This window comes from Lolium perenne, chromosome 7 (genome assembly GCF_019359855.2).
Source record: "Lolium perenne isolate Kyuss_39 chromosome 7, Kyuss_2.0, whole genome shotgun sequence".
Lineage (NCBI taxonomy): Eukaryota > Viridiplantae > Streptophyta > Magnoliopsida > Poales > Poaceae > Lolium > Lolium perenne.
In genome coordinates this window covers 165,093,711-165,121,666 of record NC_067250.2, presented here as the reverse complement: position 1 = coordinate 165,121,666, position 27,956 = coordinate 165,093,711, and positions in this window count along the sequence as shown.

Genomic DNA, 27,956 nt, shown 5'->3' with positions numbered 1-27,956 from the left:
CGGAAGATTCCTCTACTTCATAAAAACTTCCAACAATGAATTGAGTGTATATATAAGGATATATTTATTCAATAAGGAAGAAGTTTGAAACATTTGAATAGATTCAAATAAATTTCAGCATGAAGTGGAAATCATCGTAATAGAAAAGTCAAATATCTTTGATTGGATCATTGTGGAAATATTTGAGTTACGAGTTTTAGCAAACATCTAAGAGAGTTACAAAACTGTTCTACAACTCACATTTCTCGGAATATCATAGTGATGATAGAGTATTCGAGAGACGTATCCAAACCTTGTTGGATTAATCATGAGATAAAATAAAATGATGCCATTATATTTTTGTGGATTATGCTTTAGTGACTACCGCTTTTACAATAAAAAGAGCTTCATCATAATCCGTTAAAATGACACCATATGAGTTATGGCATGGGTATAAACACTAATACTGATGTGGTCTAAGACCCCGTTTGTGGCCCGATCTCGCGATTGACCCAAGATCCAAAGGGGGAAGAGAGGAAGAACACGAAGAACATGAGGACACACACACACAACCCGATACAACCGATACTTACCCTCGTGGCTCGATGGACCACGCCAATAGAATCAACCCAGGAGAGACGCGAAGTAGAATCCCTGAGTGAGAGATCGGTGTTGGAGACGGAGACCGGTGAGGGAGAGAGAGTGGAGCACACTAGAATCTCACTCACAAATATCCAATTCTCAACAAGGGTTGCCTTGGGTACAAAGGGGATGAAACCCTAGGGAGACATAGCTCAAAATCTATTCTAAGCCAAATCTTGTCTAACCCTAACAAATGGGGAATACGTGGATACATATAGCTCAGATTCATGAAGGGGTAGTTTGGGGAAGAGGCTAATTAAGTTACAACCACACAGATGAGTTTCAACGGTTCAGATTGGGCTGATTTTGGGGCGAGCGGTACCTCGGCCGGAGGTACCGTCCATGGTACCGGAAATGCAGCAAATAGAGCGAAGCATGTAATGTAAGGTCGGGCAGCCGAGCGGTACCTGGGCCGGTACCAAGGCTGGAGGTACCGGCCAGGTTTGGGTCGTAGTACCGGCCATACATGGCCGGTAGTACCGGCCTGGCCTTCCCGCGCGTGGCCGCCTCCCCCAGTAAGTGGTACCGGCCATGGGGAGCCTGGAGGCTCCGGCCAGAGCTCCCTGGAGGCTCTTGCCTTGCATGGTGGCCGGCCTAGCAGCCTGGAGGCTTCGGCCTCACCTTGGTGGAGGCTCCGGCCTCCACTCCCTCTTCTTCTCTTATTCTTTCTTCTTCCTTCCTTCTTCTTCTCTTCTTCTCTTCTTTCCTTCTTCCTCCTTAAGCATGATGGACTCCCTCTTGTGAACTCTTGTCAGTGTTTGTACCTAACCACATGTAGTACATTGGCATGAGGTAGTATACCATCCAAGGTATTGACGAGGTCGAGTGTCGAGAGGAAGGAGTTCACCTTGTCACGTGTAGCGTGGGTTAGGGTTGTTGGTCCACTTGGGGGACTCTTTGGCCATGGTGTAGCATCATCTCCCCCCCCCCCTTGGGGAAGAGTCGTCCTCGACTCTTGTTCCTCCTCATCTCCATGTTGTGATGAGAGGTCCGAGATGGTGAACGTCTTGCTCACCATCTCGAAGAAGCGGTCGAAGAAGCACTTGGGGAAAAGCAACTTGCAAATGGAAAGCTTGTGGATGCCAATTTGGTGATCGGCGAACAAGAGGCTCTCAATCAAATACGAAGCATCAAGTCATTTCTCCAAGAGATATTTGGCCAAAATGGGAACCAAAAGAGTGTGGATGTGTCCAAAATTTGGTAGGGAAAAAATTTGTGCATGTAAATGTATGCTTTGTAAGGTGTCAAAAATGTGATGTGTAGCATTGTCCCACACAAATGGAACAATCAAAAGGCAAGTAACGGCGGCAAAATTGTGTGCAAAATTTTTATGTGCAATGGCAAAGAGATGGAAACTTCTAGCTTGGGAAAGTATGGTTGGCGTGAGCCGAGTATGAGTATCCTCAAGTGTCAAAGGATCCATTTCAATTGCCATAGATGACATGAGAAATCCAAAGAAGAGCAACTTTTTGTGTGACATGTGGCACAAGATGCATAAGGTGTCTCTCACATGTATGACATGGTCCTTGAGATTCTCGGAGTGTATGATGATATCATCAAGATATACAACAATCATTGTGCCAACAAGATGTGTCAAGATATGTTGCATAAGAGGCAAAAGAGGTGACGAGGGATAAGACCAAACCGGAAACTCGACAAGGCAAGTCAGAAACACACGAGGTTGAAGGCTTTTGGGAACATACCCTTTGGTGTGAGTCCCATGGGTTGGATCATGTATCTCGTCATTGGTGGGGTAGCTCTCAATGGCACGTTGCGTCAACTCATGCTCCGTGGTGGTGGAAGTTGTCATTCGGGTACCTATACTCACAAAGGAGAAAACAAAGAGTGTGTGTGCATGGTAGAGGAACACATCATCCATCATGATGGTCCATGTCTTGTGCACATCACCATTAGTGTCAATCAAGATAGTATGGAATGCATGGCTATAGTGCATATGGCAAGAAGGTGCATTCATGGCATGTGGTAACTCATGATCATCAAAAGGGGAGAAGGCTATGGGGGCCATCTCGTGGACAATGAAATAGGAATTCTTGCATACCAAGCATAAGAAAGAGCAATTGTTCACAATCTTGGATGCAAGGATCATGGAATGGTGCAAACATTTTGGGCAAAGCATGTTCAACATGTTATCATTGTTGTCGACAACCCTATGTAAAGTGCAAGTGTTCATCAAGGGTGTCACAACACAAGCATTATCATATTCATTATCATTGCAAGCAATACATTGGAAAGAGCAATTGGTCGACATATTGCAAGCAATCGTAGCAAAATTGAAGCTCTCATAGCATGGCATGGTCATAGTATCACAATCAATCAATTCCACATGATCAACAATGTTATCAAGCAAAGTATCACATGGGAATATGAAAGTAGCATGTGATGGGGCAAATGTATCATCAAGATCATGCATGCACTCATAAGTCATCATGTCCACTAGTGGGATCATGGCATCATCAACACCTATGTTGTTACCTTTGGAGGCCGACTCATTTGAGGTAGGTGTTGTGGAAGTAGGAGGATCCATGTGGTCGACATGTCCGTCTTGGAGCAAGCATGTTGGGATATCATCATCTTCATGCACCATGTACATCGTCTCCATGATCGGGAACTCATCCTCTGTGGAACCTAGTTCAACATAAGGAGACACAAAAGAGGGGGAGGTTAAGGTGTTAGCAAAAGCGATGCCCTCCATGGACCTATCATCTACCTCTCTCAACTCACTTTGTGTATCACTCATGTCCTCCAAACGGAAGCACTCAAACTCACAAGTGGGGTGGAAGTCACTCAACTCACTATCACTCTCGCTCAAGTGGGCTAAGTGGCTCTCATGCTCACATGGGATTGGTACCAACTCAATCAATCATATAGGAGTAGGCTCGACTTTCTCATCTTCATGCGCCTCCTTGGTTGAAGGGAAAATCCCATGCTCAACCATCTCAACTCCATCGCCTCCCAAGTCGTCCTCCATCGGTGGCGCCGTATTGTCGTGGAGAGCTAGGCTCCGATCCACAACATCCTTGAGTTCACCTTGGTGATCTTCATATTGAAGTGTGGGCGTCGAAGGCTTCTTGGTGGCTTGGGCTTGTAGCTCGTCGAAGTAGAGCGTCTTGGTGCTTGGCGTTGTGCATTGCCATGCCTCATGACCCTTGGCCTTGCATACCTCACATAGGAGATTGGGACATTCCCGTGGGAGGTGGCCTTGTTGCTTGCACTTGTAGCATCGGAGTCCATAGGCATGTGACGAGGTAGGGGCCATTGTGGTGGTGGCACAAGAGGTGGAAGTCGCCGTATGAGGAAGGTATGCGCGACGTGCATTTGCCATCCTCGGAGTGGTAGACACCAAATGATGGTGTTTGTCGTCTTCATGTCGAGGATCTCGTCTTCGTGCATCATCACCATGGCTTGAGTGGTGTCGTCGAAGATCCGTGGAAGCTGTTTGTCGATGGTGCTCATGGGGTGACTTATGTCGGTGAAGATCACGTGATGACATGTGCTGATGGGATCCATGAGATGGTGGTGGTCGACGACGATCATGTGAAGGTGTGTGTCGATGACGATCCTTGACCTGCCTAGATGATGGCTCATGCGACTTGGCATATTGCTTGTGGCGCCTTGTGGAGCTTGGAGGAGAGTGTCGATGACGATCATGTTGGGGACGCTCTTGATGCTCCATATGATGTACTTGAAGTCGACGATCTTGTGCATAAGCACTCTCATGGTGGCGCCTTTTGGAGCTCGGAGAAGTGTGTCGATGACGCTCATGATGGAGACGCTCTTGATGATCCATAAGATGGTGCCATCGTGGAGGTCCTCTATCTTCATATGTAGCTCCATTGGCCAAGTAGGGGTACGTGGGAGCATCATCGTTGCTCCTTGTGGAGACTAGGTGAGGCTCCGCCATGGTGTCGATGTCGTAGACGTGGCGTCGCTCCACCATGTCGTCGATGTCGTACTCGTGGTGTTGCTCCGCCATGTCGTCGATGTCGTAGTCGTGGCGTTGCTCCACCATGTCGTCCATGCTTGATGAGCCATTGTCGATGTAGAGCTCGTCGAAGTCGTCCTCAAGGTGGCGCTCCACCATGTCGTCCATGCTTGTTGAGCCATTGTCGAAGTAGAGCTCCTCGATGTCGATCATGTCGGTGATGCTTGGGGAGCCATGGTCGGAGTAGAGCTCCACATGTTCCTCGACATCCACGGTGCTTGAAGAGGTATCCTCCTCGTAGTGCTCCATGTACTCCTCCGTATCCTCATCTTCGCTATCCATGTTAGCACGATGGTATCTATATGGTGTATGTTAGTGGAAGAACACTACCTCGCAACCTTACCGTGGTATGATAAGATCGGGGTGATCCAACAAGCCGAGGACAAACACAATTGTATCGGGCACTCACACGAAAGCACACGCAAAAGCTAGCAAATATGGTGTTAGGTGAGTATGGTGGAAAGCCAAAAGACGAAATCCGAAATCAAGTGTATTGTCAAGAGTGGGTGAAATCCAAAAATTCAAATGTCAAAGGGATGATCACTATAAACACGGAAAGTATATGGAACGCACACACGAGATGAACGGGGTTAGTGCGACCAAGGAATGAGCGGAAAAGTGTAAGAAGCCTTTAAGCAAGGATGCTCGGTGTCACACTAACACAAGAAGAGATCAAAGCTTTGGTTGCAAACGAAGAGACAACAAGATTCACACGCGGCCTCTCTTCTCTTATCTCTCTTTTGCTTAAAAGCTTTTCCTCTTTTATATATGGTGGCACTTTCACTCTTTTGTATCTATGGTGGCACTTTGTACACTTTTGTATGTATGATGACACTTTGCACACTTTTGCTCTTTTTGTGTTTTGGCGCCTTTTTCTCACACTATGTTAGCGTTGGCTCGCTCTTGCTATCTTGCCACATGAGTTTTGCTTAGAAGCTTGACTCCACACTACACACACACACCTCACAAGCGGGGCCACGTGCAATGTCTCGCAACACTTGATAAGCAATGCTCGATAGGATAGATCGCAAAAGAAGAGGGGTTACAAGGGGAATGCAAGTTATACCTAAGATGTTAGGCGGTGATGAACACACAACTTGCGATGATGGCGGTGGTGTCAAGAGTATGGTTGCAAGTTCGGGGTGCCGAGGATGTCGTCGCTTGCTTCGGAGCTGCGGGTTAGTTTCACAAACAAGGCACTCAAACCGGAACAAGCAAACAAAAGTTAGGAGAAAAGTCGGGTCAAAGTAGCTTGGCGTCGATGGCAGTGGTATGCCGGTGGTGATATCGGTGAGCTAGCGGCGGCGGTGGTGGTGGTGGGGCAGCGGCGATGTTTGCCGGTGGTATGCCGATGGCGGTATCGGTGAGCTTGCGGTGGCGGCGGTGGTGGTGGTTTGCCGCGGCGGTGTTTCCCGATGGTTTGGGGGGTGGCGGTGTTTGCCGGTGATTAAGGGGGGTGGCGGTGTTTGCCGATGATTAAGGGGGGTGGCGGTGCTTGCCGGCTGCGGGGAGGAGTGGTGGTGGTCGGCGGTGGTGGGGCGGAAATGGTGGTGGTGGCCGGCTTGGGAGAGGATGAGCGGTAGTGGAGGGTGGAGCCTCCACCCGGAGGTACCGCTCGTGCACGGGTGGAGCCTCCACCCGGAGGTACCGCTCAGCTCTTCTCTTCCTGGGAGCTCACGTGCACACCTCTTTCTCTCTCCTGTTCTTCCCCAAATCCAAATCCAATTGACCCAAAACTCGAAAATCGAAGGAATTTGTGGATAGAAAGTGGGGGAATTAGTAGATCAACACTAGAGACACCAAATCCATGGACCAAAACCACTCAAAACGCAACCAAATCACAGATCGGTCCAAAGGCAATTTAGGGCTATTTTTGGGGATTTTTGGGGAAATTTTTTAGAGACGAAATTGGGTGGGTGGAGGGTCAAATCCGCGGAAACCAAAGGCTGCTGATACCATATGATGTGGTCTACGACCCCGTTTGTGGCCCGATCTCGCGATTGACCCAAGATCCAAAGGGGGAAGAGAGGAAGAACACGAAGAACACGACAAACACGAAGAACACGACAAACACGAAGAACACGAGGACACACGCACGCACACAACTCGATACAACCGATACTTACCCTCGTGGCTCGATGGACCACTCCAATAGAATCAACCCGGGAGAGATGCGAAGTGGAATCCCGGAGTGAGAGATCGGTGTTGGAGACGGAGACCGGTGAGGGAGAGAGAGTGGAGCACACTAGAATCTCACTCACAAATATCCAAATCTCAACAAGGGTTGCCTTGGGTACAAATGGGATGAAACCCTAGGGAGACATAGCTCAAAATCTATTCTAAGCCAAATCTTGTCTAACCCTAACAAATGGGGAATACGTGGATACATATAGCTCAGATTCATGAAGGGGTAGTTTGGGGAAGAGGCTAATTAAGTTACAACCACACAGATGAGTTTCAACGGTTCAGATTGGGCTGATTTTGGGGCGAGCGGTACCTCGGCCGGAGGTACCGGCCATGGTACCGGAAATGCAGCAAATAGAGCGAAGCATGTACTGTAAGGTCGGGCAGCCGAGCGGTACCTGGGCCGGTACCAAGGCTGGAGGTACCGGCCAGGTTTGGGCGGTAGTACCGGCCATACATGGCCGGTAGTACCGGCCTGGCCTTCCCGCGCGTGGTCACCTCCCCCAGTAAGTGGTACCGGCCATGGGGAGCCTGGAGGCTCCGGCCAGAGCTCCCTGGAGGCTCCGGCCATGCATGGTGGCCGGCCTAGCAGCCTGGAGGCTCCGGCCTCACCTTGGTGGAGGCTCCGGCCTCCACTCCCTCTTCTTCTCTTCTTCTTTCTTCTTCCTTCCTTCTTCTTCTTTTCTTCTCTTCTTTCCTTCTTCCTCCTTAAGAATGATGGACTCCCTCTTGTGAACTCTTTTCGATGTTTGTACCTAACCACATGTAGTACATTGGCATGAGGTAGTATACCATCCAAGGTATTGACAAGGTCGAGTGTCGAGAGGAAGGAGTTCACCTTGTCACGTGTAGCGTGGGTTAGGGTTGTCGGTCCACTTGGGGGACTCTTTGGCCATGGTGTAGCGTCGACGATAGGCGGGGCTGCATCAAATAGTACTTTCTTAAATTTTGGTATGCATATCATAAGTAAATGAGTTTACAACCAAAACCGAATGAATGTCTTTGTTGTTGTCTCAGAGAATAAATTGGGAATTCTTTCCACTATGAAGTCAAAGACAAAAGTGTTTGCTGATCTTACTTGCTTATTTCCAAGAATTTTTTTCTAGAAAAGTATTTGAGTGGGAGGACAATGGAACTTGATAAGGTTAATGAACCTGAGCATGGTGATCAGAGTAGCATAGCATCGGAAATGGTTCCGAAAGCGGCCACGACAATCATGGCTCCAATGTCTACGAAGTGTTATAGTCATGGAGATCGAAGTACCCATTGAACCTTGTAGGTATGGTTTACTTTGTGATCAAATAAATGATTTGTGGACAAAGGATTGATTTTGAACAATAATAAACCAACTACATACAAATAAGCTATGATGGGCCCTGACTCCGCTAAAATGGCTAAGTGCCATAAAATCCATGATAGGTGAATACTTTATGAAAGTAAATGGATCTATAAAATTGATGGACTTGGATGGAATATCCTTAAATAAGCTCAAATTGTCGAAAAGTTTTTTTACGACAATGTTCAAAGAGTTGACTACAATAAGATTAGATCTTCCGTAGCGATGCTTATAGTCTCGACGGATTATTCTATTAATCGCTACATATTTCTTTTATTATATATGTTAGTATGATGGCAGAAATACATTCCTTACCAGAAGTGTGTATTAAGGATGTATACTAGATACAACCAAGGGTTTTGCTAGCCCGTGGAATACTAGATAGGTATACAAACTTCAACTGGATGAAGTGAGTATCATGGAGTTGGAATCTTCACCAGGTGAAATAATCAAAGAGTTTTGATTTCATCGAAAAGGATGAAGATGCTTGCATTTGCAAGAAATTAAGTGGGAGCGCTAAGACATAGTTATAATATTATATATGGATGACATATCATTGATTATAAATGATGTAATTATGTACTTGATGTGATTAAAAGGTTTCATTGAGAATTAACTTTAATGAAAGGATAGGGACTGAAAGATATTTAGCGTCAAGATCTACGAAGATAGATTGAAACGTATAATAAGTTTAAGTCAAAGGACATATAATGAATATTGAAATAGTTCAATACGAAAACGTTAAGAAGGTGTTCTTTTCCATGTGGAGGTTTGAACAAGACTTGAGTGTATTTGATACTCAATAAGTAAAAACACATGAAGTGATTTTAGATCATGAATAATATGTACACAATCAGATATCGTATACTCTAAAGTGTTACAAGCATATACCAGAATGATTCATGTGATGATCATTGGACAACAGTAAGAATATCCTTGTGTGCTTTAGAAGAACCAAGGATATATATAGTTTTGTATGGGGTAATGACAAACAGATCGCTCTAAGGTGTTGCACCGATATTAGTTTGGTCACATATAAAAATGAATTTCAAATCTTAATTAGGCTAAGTGTTCATTAAAAGGTAGCACAATGGGCTAGAAGAAGTCTATGCTAGATTTAGATGAGTTCTAAATATTGTGACAGATTCTACAAATGAAGGCAGAGTATATCAACAATGACCGAGGGTGTTTGAGTCGAGGAGTTCTTTGAGAACTTGGTGTAGTTCCAGTAGTGTCAGAACTTTGAAGCTATATTGTGTGTGACAATATTAGTGACATGTTTCAGACTGCATAATTAAGGATCCACCAGAAGACTAAATGTATACGATTAATGCCGGCTCATTTGGAAAATGAGTGATGCATGGAGACACAAATGAATTGCAAAATACATACGTTTCTGAGCGTGTCAGATTCATTGACTGATACCTCTCCCATTAGCTAACATGATAAGCACCAGAAGTCCATGGTGTTAAATCTATACAAATGTAAACTATAATATTGACTCTAGTACAAGTGGGAGACTGTTGGAGATATATCCAAGAGGAAATAATAAAAGTGTTTATTGTTATATCTTAGTGTTCATGATAAATGTTTACATCCCATGCTATAATTGTATTAACCGAAAACATTAATATATGTGTGTTGTGTAAACAACCAGAGTCCCTAGTAAGCCTCTTGTTAAGCTAGCTTGTTGATTAATAGATGATCATGGTTTCCTGATCATGAACATTGAATGTTATTAATAACAAGATCATATAATTAGGTGAATGATGTGATGGACACACACCCATGGTAAGCATAGCATAAGATCAAGTCATTAAGTTCAACTTGCTATAAGATTTTGATACATAGTAACCCTAGTCCTTCGACCATGAGATCATGTAAATCACTTACACCGGATGGGTACTTTGATTACATCCAACGCCAATGCGTAAATGGGTGGTTATAAAGATGGGATTACGTATTTGGAAAGTATGAGTTGAGGCATATGGATCAAGAGTGGGATTTGTCCATCCTGATCACGGATAGATATGCTCTAGGCCCTCTCGGTGGAATGTCATCTAATTAGCTTGCAAACATGTGCCAAGGTCACAAGAGATGACATACCACTGTACGAGTAAAGAGTACTTGTCGGTAACAAGGTTGAGCTAGGTATAGAGATACCGATGATCAAACCTCGGATAAGTAAAGTATCGCTCGACAAAGGGAATCGGTATCGTATGTTAATGGTTATTGATCAGAGAGGCGTCTCGATCATGTCTGCATAGTTCACGAACCGTAGGGTGACACACTTAAGGTTCGATGTTGTATAGTAGATATGGAATATGAGATGGAGACCGAATATTGTTCGGAGTCTCGGATGGGATCCAAGACATCACGAGGAGGTTCGGAATAGTCCGGAGAATAAGATTCATATATGGGAAGTGATTTTCAGGGTTACCGAAAAAGTTCAGGATTTTTCGGTATTGTACCAGTGGTTCTAGAAGGTTCCGGAGGGTACCATAGTGGGGCCCACCTATCCTGGACAACCAACATGAACCGGAGGGGTCGCATTGGCCCACATGGGCCAGGCACACCAGCCCCCCAAGGCCCATGTGGCTGGATCAAGTGGATAAGATCAAATCCCTTGAAAATAGGGACTTAACTTGGGGGGAAGTTTCCCCCCTTGTTTTGGCCGACCCTAGGTCTTGGAGGAGGGGCCAAGGAAGCCCCCACGGCTATATAAGAGGGAGGTGAGGGTTGGGGCGCATCACATGATTCCTCCTCCTTCTTCCTGCGCAGGCTTGGCGAAGCCCTGCAGGAATTTCTCCTCCACCTCCACCACCACACCATCGTGCTGCTGGGATTCCGAGGGGATCTACCACCTCCACTGCCCGCTGGAATGGGTAGAGGAAGGACGTCATCGACACAGTATGTGTGACCGAGTACGGAAGTTCTACCAGATTGCAACACTGGAAGGATCGTCTACATCAACCGTGAGATCTGATCTCGTTAAGGATTTGGATCTACTAGGGTTAGTTTCTCATCTATCTCGTTGCTCCGATCTCATAGATTAGATCTTGGCTCTTCCATAGATTGGATCTTGGATTTATTAGTCTTTGCGATAGAATTTTTTGTTTTCCATGCATCGAACCCTACAGTAGCTTCATATGCATCGATTTAGAGACCTAGCTATTTTCTATATATTATGCATGTAAAAATAATATCGGAATTTCCACCATGATTCGAGCACCACACCCTCCAAACGATGTCGATGTCGATATCAGCATGGTCATAATGGCTATGCTCACCGCCATTGCTAGGTCACGTCGGGATGCACCCTCAATCCCGTCCCCTCATTCGATCACAGACACATCAGAGATTCCGCCGAGGCCAATGACGAACGTACATGCTGATGCCAATGCTGAACCTGCACGCCGCAGTGTGCATAGCCACGCCGCCCCACTATGCTGGACGCCACAGACCACCGCGAGGTCTTTCCCTTCGCCACCGCACTCCCGTAGCACCCATGTATACACGCCAGAAAGGAGAGACACTAGTTTTCTCTACATTGCTCGTGCTCATGTTCCACACCGTCAGTCAAAGTGTTGAGGTCGTCGTCGATGTCCTCGACCATTTCTTCTCTTCTTTGCATGCTTAAACACGTCTAGTTCATATCTATCTAATGCGTCTGGTCTCGCCTCATGCAGTTCTTTGTGGATGTCGATCTCATCTTGGCACCCCGCAGGCCACCTCCTCCGTGCCATCGCTATAGAGCTCTGTTTAAAAATCTAATCCTACCAGTGTATTGCCCCTTATATCAGCGTCATGGCCCCACTTGTCATTCGATATACCGAATACCCACTCGTCCACATTTTGGTCAGGGATACGACGATGCTTACATTCAAACAAAGATGTATGGTCTGACGTGTCTTTGCGGGCTCTACGTGGCCCCACTAGTCAGCAGATAACGGTCAAAGTTGTTGACCCGTCGGGCAACCGGCCGTTCCAGCACTTGTGAGGGTTTCAGACAAGGGCTTGGACAAAACTGAGGAAAAACTAAGGAGCTGTGGAAAACTGAGTACAACTAAGGACCCGAGGGCACAAAAATAGAAATACCATTAAACTATATGTAATGGCCAACACTTGTGCAAGGGGGCTCGTCTAGTGTGCACTAGTTTCCATTAGCACCAATAAATTTCAATCTTGACAAGTTCTCGGAAGAAAAAAATTGATTCACATATGGCCTATCATGTATGTACATTATTGGGATTCAAACTATACATAGGTGGCCAACACTTGTGCAAGGGGGTCTTCTAATGTGCACTAGTTTCCATTAGCACCGATCAATTTGAATCTTGACAAGTTCTCAGAAAAAATTGCTTCACACATATGCCCTATCATGTATGAACATTATTGGGATTCAAACTGTATATAGATGGACAATACTTGCGCAATGGGGTCCTCTAGTGTGCACTAGTTTCCATTAGCACTGATAAGCTTGAATTTTGACAAGTTATTGAAGAGACTTGTTTCGCGATTGTTAGCCTATAGCCTGCATATATGAACATTTTTCGGATTCAAACTTTATAGATGGCCAACACTTGCGAAAGGGCGGGGGTCCTCTAATTAATGTGCACTAGCTAGATTCCATTAGCACCGATAAACTTGAATTTTGACAAGTTCTCGAAAAAACTTGCTTCACAATATAATATGGCCTACCACATGTGTATAAACATTCTTGTGATTCAATCTATAGATGGTGGCAAACACACTTGCGCAAGGGTCGGGGTCCTCTAATGTGTGCAATAGTAGATAAAGTTGTATTTAATTTTGAAAGTTCTCAAAAAACTTGCATATGGCCTATCATGTATGAACATTCATTGGATTCAAACTAGATGTCCAACAATTGTGCATCAAGGGGTCATCTATAAATATGTGCACTAGTGTAAATTTGGCACAGGTAAACTTGAATATTTTTTTTTGACGAGTTCTCGAAAAAACTTGCTCCCGATATATGGCCTATAGAAATATATATACCATGTGTATATGGACATTCTTTGGGGTTCAAATTAAACTATATAGATGGTCAACACATGCACAAATTACAAGGGGGTCCTCTAATTAATTAATGCATATGCATGCACTAGCTAGCAACATACTTTCGATTAATTAGCACCGATAAACTTGAATTTTGACAAGTGTTCTCTCAAGTATGAACATTAATTAATTCTTGAGATGCAAGCTAGCTAGCTAGGCCAACGAAACTTGCACATCAACCCTTGCTAAACCCTAAACTGGCCTAAACCCTAATAAACCCTAACCCCTAATAACTTCTAATTAAACCCTAAACCCTATAACTAGGCCAACAACACTTAATTGCGCATCAATCACGTCGGGGGGGCGCGGTCCTCTAAATGTGCACTAGGTAGTTTCCATTAGCCCTAAACCCTAAACCATATATATATAATTAACCAACCCTAGCTAATTAAAGCCTAATTAAAACACATAACCCCTAGCTAAATAACCCAATCTAGCTAATAAAACCTCCTCTATAGCTAGTAAACCTAGATTAACCCCAATTAATATATATGGCCTGAACATTCTTGGGATTCATTAATTATATAATTAGCACTGATAAATTAATTAACTTGAATTTTGACAAGTTTTCTCGAATGAAAACAAACTTTAATCTGCCTCACAACATAATATATATACACAAAATGAATATGCATGCATGATGATGACCCAGTTCATCCAAATCACCCAGAACAACAACAACAATCCACCACCATCGCCTCCTCCACCACCACCTCCACCCCAAGTGGATAGACTCGCTAGATTTCTGAGACTCCGACCAGCTAAGTTCTCCAGTGCCACTGAACTAATTATAGCTGATGACTGGCTTCGTTCGGTCAGCAAGGACTTAGTCACCTGTGAGTGCACCGAGGCTGAGAAGATTGGGTTCACCACCCATCTGTTGGAAGGACCTGCTGCAATGTGGTGGGAGACTTATCAACTTACCATCCAATAGATGACTTAGACTGGGAAACCTTCAAGGAGGGGTTTCGTACTGCCCATATCTCCTCGGGCATTATGAATCTCAAGAGGGATGAATTCCGCGGTCTGAGACAGGGAGGAAGAACTCTGAATGAATACATGGATGACTTATGTGCTTTGGCGAGGTATGCTCCAGAGGACATCGACACTGACGCTAAGAGGAAGGAGAAGTTCCTCAATGGACTTAAAGGTGAACTGAAGATTCCTTTGTCTGTGGCCTATGCACCCAATTACCAGTCGCTGCTCGATCAAGCCATCACCCTGGATAATAACATCAGGAAGGAAGAGAACCGCAAGATTACGTTTGGCAGTAACAAGAACCCCAGCGAACCATTCCACAAGAAGCGCCATTCTTCTGAAATAAGTGGAAGTCACAGCTCACACCAGCATAATGGTCATGGCAACAACTTTAATGGTCACATGTTCAATGGAGGATTCAGGGGAAACCATTCTAATGGTAATCACAATGGAAATAATGGCCGGCACAATGGGAGAAATGGACACCACAATGGAAACAACAGCCAGCACCGTAACAACTCAGGAGACTTGTCCCACATCACCTGCTACAAGTGCAAGAATACTGGACACTTTGCGGATAAATGCACAGAGAAAAGGCCTGATGAGGTTACCAAACCCAATTCATTCCAGAAGGGACAAGCGAATCACCTCAATGTGGAGGAAGTGATGAATGAACCAGACGCCGTGATGGGTATGTTTCCACTCAACTCATTTACAGCATTGGTTTTATTTGATACTGGTGCATCGCATTCATTCATATCAAGAGCCTTTGTGAATAAAAATGGACTACCCACTGAAACAATAGGGAAAACGATTAAAGTAAGTTCCCCTGGTGGAGAGATGATAGTTAACTCGGGATGCCGAGGTTTGGTTTTAGAAATTCGTCCCTATAATTTCCTAGCCCACTTAGTAATCCTAGAATCACAAGGTTTGGATGTTATTTTGGGAATGGACTTGATGACAACTTATAAAGGAGTCATAGATTGTGTGAGTAAATCAATAACTCTCACAACCCCTGAAGGGAAAAGAATTAGGTTCAAATCCCGATTGAACTTTGGAGATCTAAGGCTAAACAATCTTAAGGGGGCTAGCCTAGACTAGGTACACATAGTTAAGGAATATCCCGATGTCTTTCCGGAGGAGTTACCTAGAATGCCCCCTGATAGAGAGGTAGAGTTTCTTATAGAACTACTTCCGGGCACAGGCCCTATAGCAAAGAGACCTTATCCCATGTCTACTGATGAGTTGAAGGAGCTCAAGAAACAGTTGAAGGAGCAGTTAGGAAAAGGTTTCATTAGGGACAGTTCGTCTCCGTGGGGAGTGATGTCTACGCACGCTTCTATTCCTGTAGACAGTGTTGGGCCTCCAAGAGCAGAGGTTTGTAGAACAACAGCAGCAGTGGAGTCTTTTTGGAGTTTTGTCAATTGGTGTAGGGTTTTCACGTCGCGAGAGATAATATAGGCGAAGAGGCGGCTCGAGGGGGTGCCTGGGGGGGCACCCCATAGGGTGGCGCGCCCCCCCTCTAGGCCGCACCAGCCTATGGTGTGGAGGGCCTGGGCCTCCCCTCCGGCTCCCCTTCGGTGTTCTGGTCTGCCTCGGTGAAATAAGATGTTTGGCTTTTGTTTCGTCGAATTCCGAGAATATTGCCCGAACAGCCTTTCTGGAACCAAAAACAGCAGAAAACAGGAACTGGCACTTCGGCATCTTGTTAATAGGTTAGTTCCGGAAAATGCATAAAATCATTATAAAGTGTGAGCAAAACATGTAGGTATTGTCATAAAACTAGCATGGAACATAAGAAATTATAGATACGTTTGAGACGAATCAAGCATCCCCAAGCTTAGTTCCTACTCGCCCTCGAGTAGGTAAACGATAACAAGGATAATTTCTGAAGTGACATGCTACTATAATAATCTTAATCAATACTATTGTAAAGCATATGAGATGAATGAAGTGATTCGAAGCAATAGTAAAGACAATGACTAAACAACTGAATCATATAACAAAGACTTTTCATGAATAGTACTTTCAAGACAAGCATCAATAAGACTTGCATAGGAGTTAACTCAGAAAGCAATAAATTCTTAGTATAAAGTTTTGAAGCAACACAAAGGAAGATATAAGTTTCAGAAGTTGCTTTCAACTTCAACATGTATATCTCATGGATAATTGTCAACACAAAGTAATATGATGAATGCAAATAAGCAAGTATGTAGGAATCAATGCACACAGTTGACACAAGTATTTGCTTCTAAGATAGAAAGAAGTAGGTGAACTGACTCAACATAAAGTAAAAGAAAGGCCCTTCGTAGAGGGAAGCATGGATTACTATTTTTGTGCTAGAGCTTTTATTTTGAAAACATAGAAACAATTTTGTCAACGGTAGTAATAATTCATATGTGTTATGCATAAGACATCCTATAAGTTGCAAGCCTCATGCATATAATACCAATAGTGCTCGCACCTTGTCCTAATTAGCTTGGATTTCCATGGATTATCACTGCATTACATATGTTTCAACCAAGTGTCACAAAGGGGTACCTCTATGCCGCTTGTACAAAGGTCCAAGGAGATAGATCGCATTTGATTTCTCGTTTTTGATAGATCTCAACTAAGGACATCCATACTGGGACAACATAGAAAATAGATAATGGACTCCTCTTTAATGCATAAGCATTCAACAACAGATAATATTCTCATAAGAGATTGAGGATTAATGTCCAAACTGAACCTTCCACCATGATACATGGCTTTGGTTAGCGGCCCAATGTTCTTCTCTAACAATATGCATACTCAAACCATTTGATCATGATAAATCACCCTTACTTCACACAAGACGAACATGCATAGCAACTCACATGATATTCAACAAAGGTGTAATAGTTGATGGCGTCCCTAGAAACATGGTTACCGCTCAACAAGCAACTTATAAGAATTAAGATACATAAGCTACATATTCTTTACCACAATAGTTTTTATGGCTATTTTCCCATGAGCTATATATTGCAAAGACAAGGAATGAAATTTTAAAGGTAGCACTAAACAAATTTACTTTGGAATGGCAGAGAAATACCACATAGTAGGTAGGTATGGTGGACACAAATGGCATAGGTTTTGGCTCAAGGATTTGGATGCACGAGAAGCATTCCCTCACAGTACAAGGCTTTGGCTAGCAAGGTTGTTTGAAGCAAACACAAGTATGAACCGGTACAACAAAACTTACATAAAAACATATTGCAATCATTATAAGACTCTACACTGTCTTCCTTGTTGTTCAAACACTTCACCAGAAAATATCTAGACTTTAGAGAGACCAATCATGCAAACCAAATTTCAACAAGCTCTACGGTAGTTCTTCATTAATAGGTTCAAACTACATGATGCAAGAGCTTAAACATGATCTATTGAGCAAAACAATTGCCAAGTATCAAATTATTCAAGACCATATACCAATTACCACATGAAGCATTTTCTGTTTCCAACAAATAGCAATAAATGCAGCAGCTTTTAACTTTCGCCATGAACATTAAAAGTAAAACTAAGAACACAAGTGTTCAAATGAAAAAGCGGAGCGTGCCTCTCTCCCACACATGGAATGCTAGGATCCGATTTTATTCGAACAACAAAAAAACATGCAAATGCTCCAAGTAAAGCACATAAGATGTGACGGAATAAAAATATAGTTTCACTAGAGGTGACCTGATAAGTTGTCGATGAAGAAAGGGATGCCTTGGGCATCCCCAAGCTTAGATGCTTGAGTCTTCTTGAAATATGCAGGGATGAACCTCGGGGGCATCCCCAAGCTTAGACTTTTCACTCTTCTTGATCATATTGTATCATCCTCCTCTCTTGATACTTGAAAACTTCCTCCACACCAAACTCAAAACAAACTCATTAGAGGGTTAGTGCATAATCAAAAATTCACATGTTCAGAGGTAACACAATCTTTCCTAACACTTCTGGACATTACCCAAAGCTACTGAAAGTTAATGTAACAAAGAAATCCATTCAACACAGCAAAAGAGGCAATGTGAAATAAAAGGCAGAATCTGTCCAAACAGAACAGTCTGTAAAGACGAATTTTTTAGAGGCACTTAACATGCTCAGATGAAGAAGCTCAAATTTAATGAAAGTTGCGTACATATCTGAGGATCACTCATGAATTTTCTCTCATTTTTCTGAGTGACCTACAGAGATACCTACTCAAATTTGTGACAGCAAGAAATCTGTTTCTGCGCAGTAATCCAAATCTGGTATCAACCTTAATATCAAAGACTTTACTTGGCACAACAATGCAATAAAATAAATATAAGGAGAGGTTGCTACAGTAGTAACAACTTCCAAGACAGAACAAAACAGTAGCAAAATAAAAACATGGGTTATCTCCCAAGAAGTCCTTTCTTTATAGCCATTAAGATGGGCTCAGTAATTTTAATGATGCTCTCGCAAGAAATAAGAGTTGAAGCAAAAGAGAGCATAAAAAGCAAATAAGAAACACTTTTATGTCTAACCCACTTCCTATGAAAAGGAATCTTGTACACAAATAAATTCATGGAGAACAAAGTGACAAGCATAGGAAGATAAAACACGAGTAACTTCAAAATTTTCAGCATGTAGAGAGGTGTTTTAGTAACATGAAAATCCCTACAACCATATTGTCCTCTCTCATAAAGATTTTCAGTAGCATCATGAACAAACTCAACAATATAACTATCACATGAAACATTCTTATCATGAGCTACATGCATAAAAGTATCATTACTCTCCACATAAGCATAATCAATTTTATTAGTAATAGTGGGGGTAAAACTATCACAACCATCATTGTAATCATCGTAAATTACAGGCATGGTATAATCATAATAAACTTTATCCTCCATAGTAGGTGGCACCAAAATACCACTATCATTATAATCATCATAAATGGGAGGCAAAGTATCATCAAAGAAAATTTTCTCCTCCATGCTTGGGGGACTAAAAATATCATGCTCATCAAAACCAGTTTCCCCAAGCTTAGAATTTTCCATAGCATTAGCAACAATGGTGTTCAAAGCATTCATACTAATAACATTGCCATTAGCATGCATATAAAGTTCCATAGGTTTTTTAATTTTCTCTTCAAACACCTCATGTCCTAACTCAAGATAAATACTATAAAGATCTCTAATATTTTTGTTGTTTTCCATTAAGCCTAACTAGTGAAATAAAAACAAGAAACAAAAAGATATAATTGCAGGATCTAAAGGAAATAGCTTCGAGCACTCACACACCGGCAACAGTGCTAGGAAATAGATTAGTAGTCGGAGGATGTGAATACCTTTTACCTTACCTCCCCGGCAACGGCGCCAGAAAATATCTTGATGTCTACGCACGCTTCTATTCCTGTAGACAGTGTTGGGCCTCCAAGAGCAGAGGTTTGTAGAACAGCAGCAAATTTCCCTTAAGTGAATCACCCAAGGTTTATCGAACTCAGGGAGGTAGAGGTCAAAGATATCCCTCTCAAGCAACCCTGCAATTACGATACAAGAAGTCTCTTGTGTCCCCAACACACCTAATACACTTGTCAGATGTATAGGTGCACTAGTTCGGCGAAGAGATAGTAAGATGCAAGTGATATGGATGAATATGAGTGGTAATAACAATCTGAAATAAATATGACAGCAAGTAAACATGCAGTAGAACAGTAAATAAACGGTGATTCGATATTTGGAAACAAGGCCTAGGGATCATACTTTCACTAGTGGACACTCTCAACAATGATCACATAAATAAATAACTTCTCTTCACTTGTGCTACTTTCTCACACTCTCTTGTTGGAAAACAAACACCATTCATTGTGTAGGGCTACAAAAGCACACCTCTAGCCGGAGTAAACAAGCTCCACAACGTCCGTAGTTCATATTAAAGTAACCTCTAGAGTGCATAATAGACCGTTGCAATTTAGACCGAGTACTAACATAGCATACACACTGTCAACAATAGCTATGAAAGGGGGAATAGATCACATCAATAGTATCATAGTAATAGTTAACTTCATAATCTACAAGAGATTACAATCATAACCTACGCCAAGTACTACATGATGCACACACTGTCAACATTACATCATGGAGGAGGAATAGACTACTTTAATAACATCACTAGAGTAGCACATAGATTAATAATGATACAAAGCTCATGATCACATAAAGATCACACCATGGGAGAGAGAGATGAACCACATAGCTACCGGTAGAGCCCTCAGCTTCAGGGGAGAACTACTCCCTCCTCATCATAGGAGACAGCAACAGCGATGAAGATGGCGGTGGTGTCGATGGAGATGACTCCGGGGGCAATTCCCCGTCCCGGCGGCATGCCGGAACAGAGACTTCTGTCCACCGAAATGGAGTTTCGCGATGGCGGCGGCGGCCCTGGAGTCTTTCTGGAGTTTCGTCAATTGGTGTAGGGTTTTCACGTCGCGAGGGATAATATAGGCGAAGAGGCGGCGCGAGGGGGTGCCTGGGGGGCCCACCCCATAGGGCGGTGCGCCCCCTCTAGGCCGCGCTAGCCTATGGTGTGGAGGGCCTGGGCCTCCCCTCCGGCTCCCCTTCGGTGTTCTGGTCTGCCTCGGTGAAATAAGATGTTTGGCTTTTGTTTCGTCGAATTCAGAGAATATTGCCCGAACAGCCTTTCTGGAACCAAAAACAGCAGAAAACAGGAACTGGCACTTCGGCATCTTGTTAATAGGTTAGTTCCGGAAAATGCATAAAATCATTATAAAGTTTGAGCAAAACATGTAGGTATTGTCATAAAACTAGCATGGAACATAAGAAATTATAGATACGTTTGAGACGTATCAGGGAGCGCCAGTTCTATTTTTGGAGAAGAAGGACAAAAGCCAATGTTTGGTTATGGATTACCGTTCGCTGAATGAGGTAACCATCAAGAATAAGTATCCATTACCCAGAATCAATGATCTTTTCGATCAGTTGGTTGGAGCTAGTGTGTTTTCCGAGATCGACCTTCGGTCTGGATATTTTCAACTCAAGATTAGAGAGCATGACATCCCCAAGACAGCCTTTGTCACTAGATATGGTTCATAAGAGTATACGGTGATGCCTTTCAGCTTAACCAATGCTCCCTCGTACTTCATGAACATGATGAACAAAGTGTTCATGGAATTCCTTGACAAGTTTTTCGTGGTCTTCATTGACGACATACTTATCTATTCAAAGAGCAAAGAGGAGCATGAGAAACACCTTCGCCTGATCTTGGAGAAACTCCGAGAACATCAGCTATATGTCAAGTTTAGTAAATGCGAGTTCTGGCTCAGTGAAGTAGGATTTCTTGGACACATTATATCCAAGGAAGGGATTGTTGTTGATACATCCAAGGTAGCGGCTGTGACAGAATGGGAACCACCCAAGAATGTCGGAGAAATTTGTAGCTTCCTGGGATTAGCAGGCTACTATAGGAGATTCATTGAGAATTTCTCCAAGATTGCAAAACCAATGACTGAGTTGTTGAATAAAGAGACGAAGTTTGCTTGGACGGAAGCATGTGAAGCTAGTTTTCAAGAATTAAAGAAGAGGCTAGTATCTGCACCAATTCTGTGTTTACCAGATCTGGAGAAGGAATTTTAAGTGTACTGTGACGCTTCTCGTCAAGGACTTGGAAGCGTGCTGATGCAGGAAGGCAAGGTAGCAGCTTATGCTTCTAGGCAACTCAAGAAACATGAAATCAATTACCCCACACACGATATAGAGTTAGCTTCAGTGGTTCATGCACTAAAGACCTGGAGACACTATTTGATGGGGAAACGATGTGAAGTATTCACCGACCACAAGATTTTGAAGTACATTTTCACTCAGAAGGAATTAAACATGAGACAAAGGAGATGATTGGAACTCATCAAGGATTACGATCTGAGTTTGCAATACCACCCTGGTAAAGCAAACGTAGTGGCTGATGCCCTAAGTCGTAAGCCTTACTTGAATTGTCTATCGATAGAAGAATTGCCTAAAAATCTATGCAAGGGGTTGAAGGACCTTAGTTTGGAAATGGTACCAGAAGGCTTTGTAGCATCCTTAGTTGATAAGGGCTAAGCCCAAGGGTGTGCCCGATCTTCACGGATTTGGGTGGAATTCGAGGGGGGGGGGGTGAAAGAACGCTATGAACACGAAGAAAACAAAGGGGAATCGTGGGATACAAACTCACACACACAAATCGGTTTGTCCTCATTGGCCCAAACCACCAACTCGATATAAGTTGCAGGAAAAGACCTTTCGGTAGAAGTCCCGCAAAAAGATCGATGAATCGAAATCCTATAGATCTAGAAGGGTGAAAAGACCAAAATCGATAGAAGTGCAAGCAAAAGACCCAAAGGTAGAAGTGCAAGCAAAAGACCAAGATTGGTAGAAGTCACCAAAGAGATACAATAGGATTCGATAAGGAGCCCGGGTGGGTACAAGATCTAAGATCTTTGGTAGGGTTTTCCCACAAGGGTCAAGAGCAAAGCTCGGGTTTAATTTCACATCAAGTCTAATCTCAGATCTGAGCCAACATGGCTATTTATAGTTGGAGGGCGAAGGGGTAAGTTACATGCTGAAAAGTGTTGTTTGTGCTGAAAGTCGAGTAGGCGGAAGTTCCGGTCGTCCTGGGCGGAAGTTCCGGCTGGATTCCCTTCACTGGGGCTGGACAGCATCTTGGCGGCATCTGGGCGGAAGTTTCGGTCCTGGGGGGTGGAAGTTCCGGTCAGACCGGAAGTTCTGGCCAACTTATGGCCTAGTTCCGAAAACGGCCGATTTCCTTGCAGTGTCGTCCAGGGGTGTTTTGGCGCGTTTTCGGAACAAGGGCGGAACTTGGGCGGAAGTTCTAGTGGCCGGAAGTTCCGGTCGCTCGGGGCGGATGTTCCGGCTGGATGCTTCTTCCTGGGCGCTGGAGGGCATCTGGGAGGCATCTGGCCGGAAGTTCCGGTCCTAGGGGGCGGAAGTTCCGGCTGGAGCGCTGGGACTCCATCTTCTTCATTTCCAGCTTCCTCTCCTTCGGCTTGGTCTCCGTGGCTCGCTTCTTGACCGATGTACCTGATTGAACACAAGGTAGTTGCATGAAGTAGCATGCCATCCAATGAGGTATCAAATGCATACGTGGAAAGGAGCGAATTCACTTCTTGGTTTATGGCTTGGGCTTGAGCTCGTGTCATTGGGCCACGAGGAGGGCTTGTCGATCTTGATGTAGTGACGTCCTTGGGTAGGGCTACATCATCTCCCCCCCCTTGAGGAAGAGTCACCCTCGACTCTATGGTCTCTTCATCTTCATGATATGGTGAGAGGTCGGACACATTGAATGTGTTGCTCACCAAGTACTTGGACGTTGGTATGTCGATGATGTAGGCATTGTCGTTGATGCGCTTGAGGACCTTGAAGGGACCATCGCCTCGGGGCTTGAGCTTGGAGTTTCATTCTTGAGGGAAGCCATCTTTGCGAAGGTGTAACCACACTAAGTCTCCTTCCTTGAAGATCCCTGCCTTCTTCTTCATGTTGAATCTAGTGGCTTGACGAAGGACTTGTTCCTCGATTGTTGCCCTTGTGTCTTCATGTAGCTTCTTCATGTATTGGGCTCGCTTGTCGATGTTCATGTAGTGGAAGAGGAAGTAGGTCGATCGCCGTAGGTGGTTCAAACCCATAGACCACCATGAATGGACTTCTGATTGTTGTAGCGCGCTTGACACGGTTGTAGGCGAACTCCGCATGCGGGATGCAATCTTCCCATGACTTCAAATTCTTCTTGACAAGGACTCGTAGTAGTGTGGAGAGGCTTCGGTTCACCACTTCGGTTTGGCCATCGGTTTGTGGATGTGAGGATGACGAGAACAAAAGCTTGACGTTGAACTTGGCCATTAGTGTCTTCCAAAGGTAGCTCATGAATTTGACATCTCAGTCTAAAACAATGCTTCTTGGTACACCGTGGAGTCTCACAATTTCCCTAAAAAACAAGGAGTCAATATGTGAAGCATCATCCGTTCGGGAGCATGGTATAAAATGAGCCATTTTGGAGAATCTATCAACCACTACAAAAATTGAATCATGACCTTATTTGGTTCGAGGCAATCCTAGAACAAAGTCCATGCTTATATCGGACCAAGGGGCAAAAGGAATAGGCAACGGTGTGTAAAGACCATAAGAGTTGGTTGTAGACTTAGCTTGTAAACATGTCGTGCAACGGTTGCATAGGCACTCCACATCTCGCTTCATTGTTGGCCAATAGTAATGGGTAGATAGCATGGAGAGCGTCTTGTCTCGCCCAAAGTGTCCCATAAGACCACCGCCATGTGACTCTTGCAAAAGAAACTTACGAAGAGAAGACTCGGGTATACAAAGTTTGTTAGCTTTAAACAAGAATCCTTGGTGCAAATAGAAATCATCAATGCTCCTTTGACTAGAACACTTTGCAAAAATTGGGCAAAAGAAGGTATCGGAGGCATAGAGGTCTTTGATTTCATCAAGACCCAAAACATGGACATCCAAACGAGTGAGTAAGAGGGTGAGCTTGCTGGAAAGAGCATCCGCAAAAACATTGTCCTTGCCCTTCTTGTATTTGATTACATATGGAAAGGACTCAATGAACTCAACCCATTTTGCATCTCTTTTGTTCAAATTGTGTTGGATTTTCAAATACTTCAAAGACTCATGGTCGGAGTGGATAACAAATTCTTTTGGCCAAAGATAGTGTTGCCAAACTTCAAGAACAAGAACCAAAGCATAAAGTTCCTTGTCATATATAGGATAGTTGAGGCGTGAGCCATCCAACTTCTCGCTATAGTATGCCACGGGTTTTCCATCTTGCATAAGGACTCCACCAATACCGAGTCCACTCGCATCACATTCAATCTCAAAAGTTTTGGAAAAGTTCAGAAGAACAAGGAGTGGTGCCTCGGTAAGTCTCTTTTTCAACTCGTCAAAAGATTTTTGTTGTGCCTTGCCCCAAACAAACGAAACATTCTTTTTAGTAAGCTCATTTAAAGGGCAAGCAATGGTGCTAAAATCTTTCACAAAGCGTCTATAGAAACCGGCAAGTCCATGAAAACTTCGAACTTGACCAACATTGGTAGGAGTGGGCCAATTGTGGATGGCCTCAACCATTGACGAATCAACTTCAATTCCATTGGCGGAAACCATAAATCCAAGAAAAACCAACTTGTTTTGTGCAAAGGTGCACTTGGGAAGATTTGCAAATAGCTTTTCACGGCGCAAGATGCATAAGACTTCTCTCACATGTTGCACATGGTCCTCGAGATTTTTGCTATAAATGAGAATATCATCAAAGTAAACAACCACACTCTTGCCAATGAGAGGTCTCAAGATGTGATTCATAAGACGCATGAAAGTAGATGGAGCATTTGAAAGACCAAATGGCATGCCAAGCCATTCATAGAGACCAAGTTTGGTCTTGAATACCGTCTTCCATTCATCACCTATTGCCATGCGGATTTGGTGGTAGCCACTACGCAAATCAATCTTATAGAAAATAGTGGCACCACTCAATTGATCAAGCATGTCATCTAAACGCGGAATGGGATGGCGGTATCGAACGGTAATGGCATTGATGGGGCGACAATCCATACACATTCTTTATGACTCATCCGGTTTAGGAACGAGAATCACCGGAACCGCACAAGGGCTTAAGCTTTCACGTACATACCCTTTTTCGAGGAGATCTTGAATTTGGCGTTGAATCTCCTTTGTGTCTTCGGGGTTGGTGCGGTAGGCGGCGCGGTTTGGTAGAGGGGCGCCTGGTATGAGGTCGATGCGGTGCTCGATTCCTCTAAGCGGTGGTAGTCCATGAGGGAGCTCGTCGGGGAAGACATCTTGGAAATCCTTCAAAAGAGACAACAAAGATGAAGGAAGTGTTGTTAAGTTGTTAGTCTCCGAGGGTGTCCCCTTGCAAATGAGCACATAGTGCAATTTGGTGGATGGGTTGTGGTGCACTTCTCTCATCTCACTCTTGGTAGCTATGAGGACACTCTTCATCTCACTCACATATGGCTTGTGGCGCACACTCTTTTTTTGGTGGGTCACTCTCTCACCACTCATCTCACTAGTGATGGTAGCTTCCTTAGCCCTCGCTAAAGCCTTTGCATTGTCCGCAATTACTTGGCTAGGAGTCATTGGGCGTAGGATGAATGTCTTGTCACCGACCTTGAAGCTATAGGCATTTGTGTAGCCATCATGGTTTGCTATTTTGTCATATTGCAAAGGGCGACCAAGTAGCATGTGGCACACCTTCATGGGTACGACATTACAATCAACGGTGTCTTTATAGGCGCCAATCTTGAAGGATATTGTGACGGTGTGTTGTATCTTCACGTTCCCGTTGTCACTTAACCATTGCACATGGTGAGGATGGGGGTGTTTTCGGAGTGTGTGGTTGAGCTTGGAGCATAGTTTGGTGCTTGCAAGGTTATGGCAACTTCCTCTATCTATGATAACCTTTATTTACTTGCCATTGATTCTGGCTCTTGTTTGGAAGATATTGCACCTTTGGTCTTCATTGGGGAGTTCATGGGTTGTCAACACTTTGGTCACCACAAGTGATGGGCTTGCATCATGCACACATAGGACTGGCTCTTGGTCTTCCAAGTCATCATCTTCATGATTGGTTGCGGCTTGTACCAAGGCTTCATACTCACCTTCACTCAAGTACTCCACATCTCCGTCATCCCGAGTTATCATAACTCTTGTGTTCTTGCATTCAAAGGATTTATGTCCTTGAGGACCACACTTGAAGCAAGTGATGTTACTAGATCCGGTGGAAGCTCTGGAGGACATAGTTGATTGCTCCGGCTTGAAGCTTGTTGTCTTGATGGCACTTCTTGCTTGCTTGGGAGGATCCTTGGGGGTGATAGCACTTGTATTTTTGAGGCTTGAAGAGGTACTTGTTGTATTTCTTGCGGCGAAGAAGGTTTTGTACTTGGCACTTGCTATGTCTTCTCGCACTTGGCGCTCGGCCCTTGTAGCTTGGTGAAGTAACTCAACCTTGTTTGTGTAAGGCAAGAACTCCACTATCCTCTTGACGGGAATGTTCAATCCATTCAAGAATCTTGCCATTGTTTGCTCTTCTCGCTCATCCACATTGGCACTCATCATGGTCATGTGCATCTCCTTGTAATACTCCTCAACGGACTTGAAGCTTTGCTTGAGTTGAGTAAGCTTGTTGAAGAGGTCGCATTTGTGCATGACTTATTGCATCTCTTCCCATGTGTCAATGGGCTCTAAGTCTTCCTTGTCACGCTTCTTGTTTACTTCTTACCACCAAACATTTGCATATCCTTCAAACTCAAGTGATGTCATGGCCACTTTCTTTGCTTCGGAGAAGTTGTGTATGCGGAAGATTTTGTCAACCTTGAGTACCCAAGATAAGTATGCATCGGGGTCTTCCTCTCCTTGGAACTTGGGCATGGTGAATTTTAGCTTCCCAAAGATTTCTTCCTCATTACGGTCATTGCGTCTAGGAGGTGGTCTTTCTTCACCATGTTCTTGACGTTGTTGAAGTTGAGGTTGTGGACCTTGAGCATCTCGATCGTTGCTTCTATTTTGTTGACGAGGAGGTGGTCTTCCATGACCTTCATCTTGATCATCATTGTTGTGGCGGTGTCGAGGCATCACGCTTTCTTCACTTGATGCTTGGTGAAGACTTGACTCCTCATTTCTCTCCCTAGGAGGTGGTCTTCTACCATGAGGTCGATCATCATGATGGTGACGATTATCTTGACCTTGA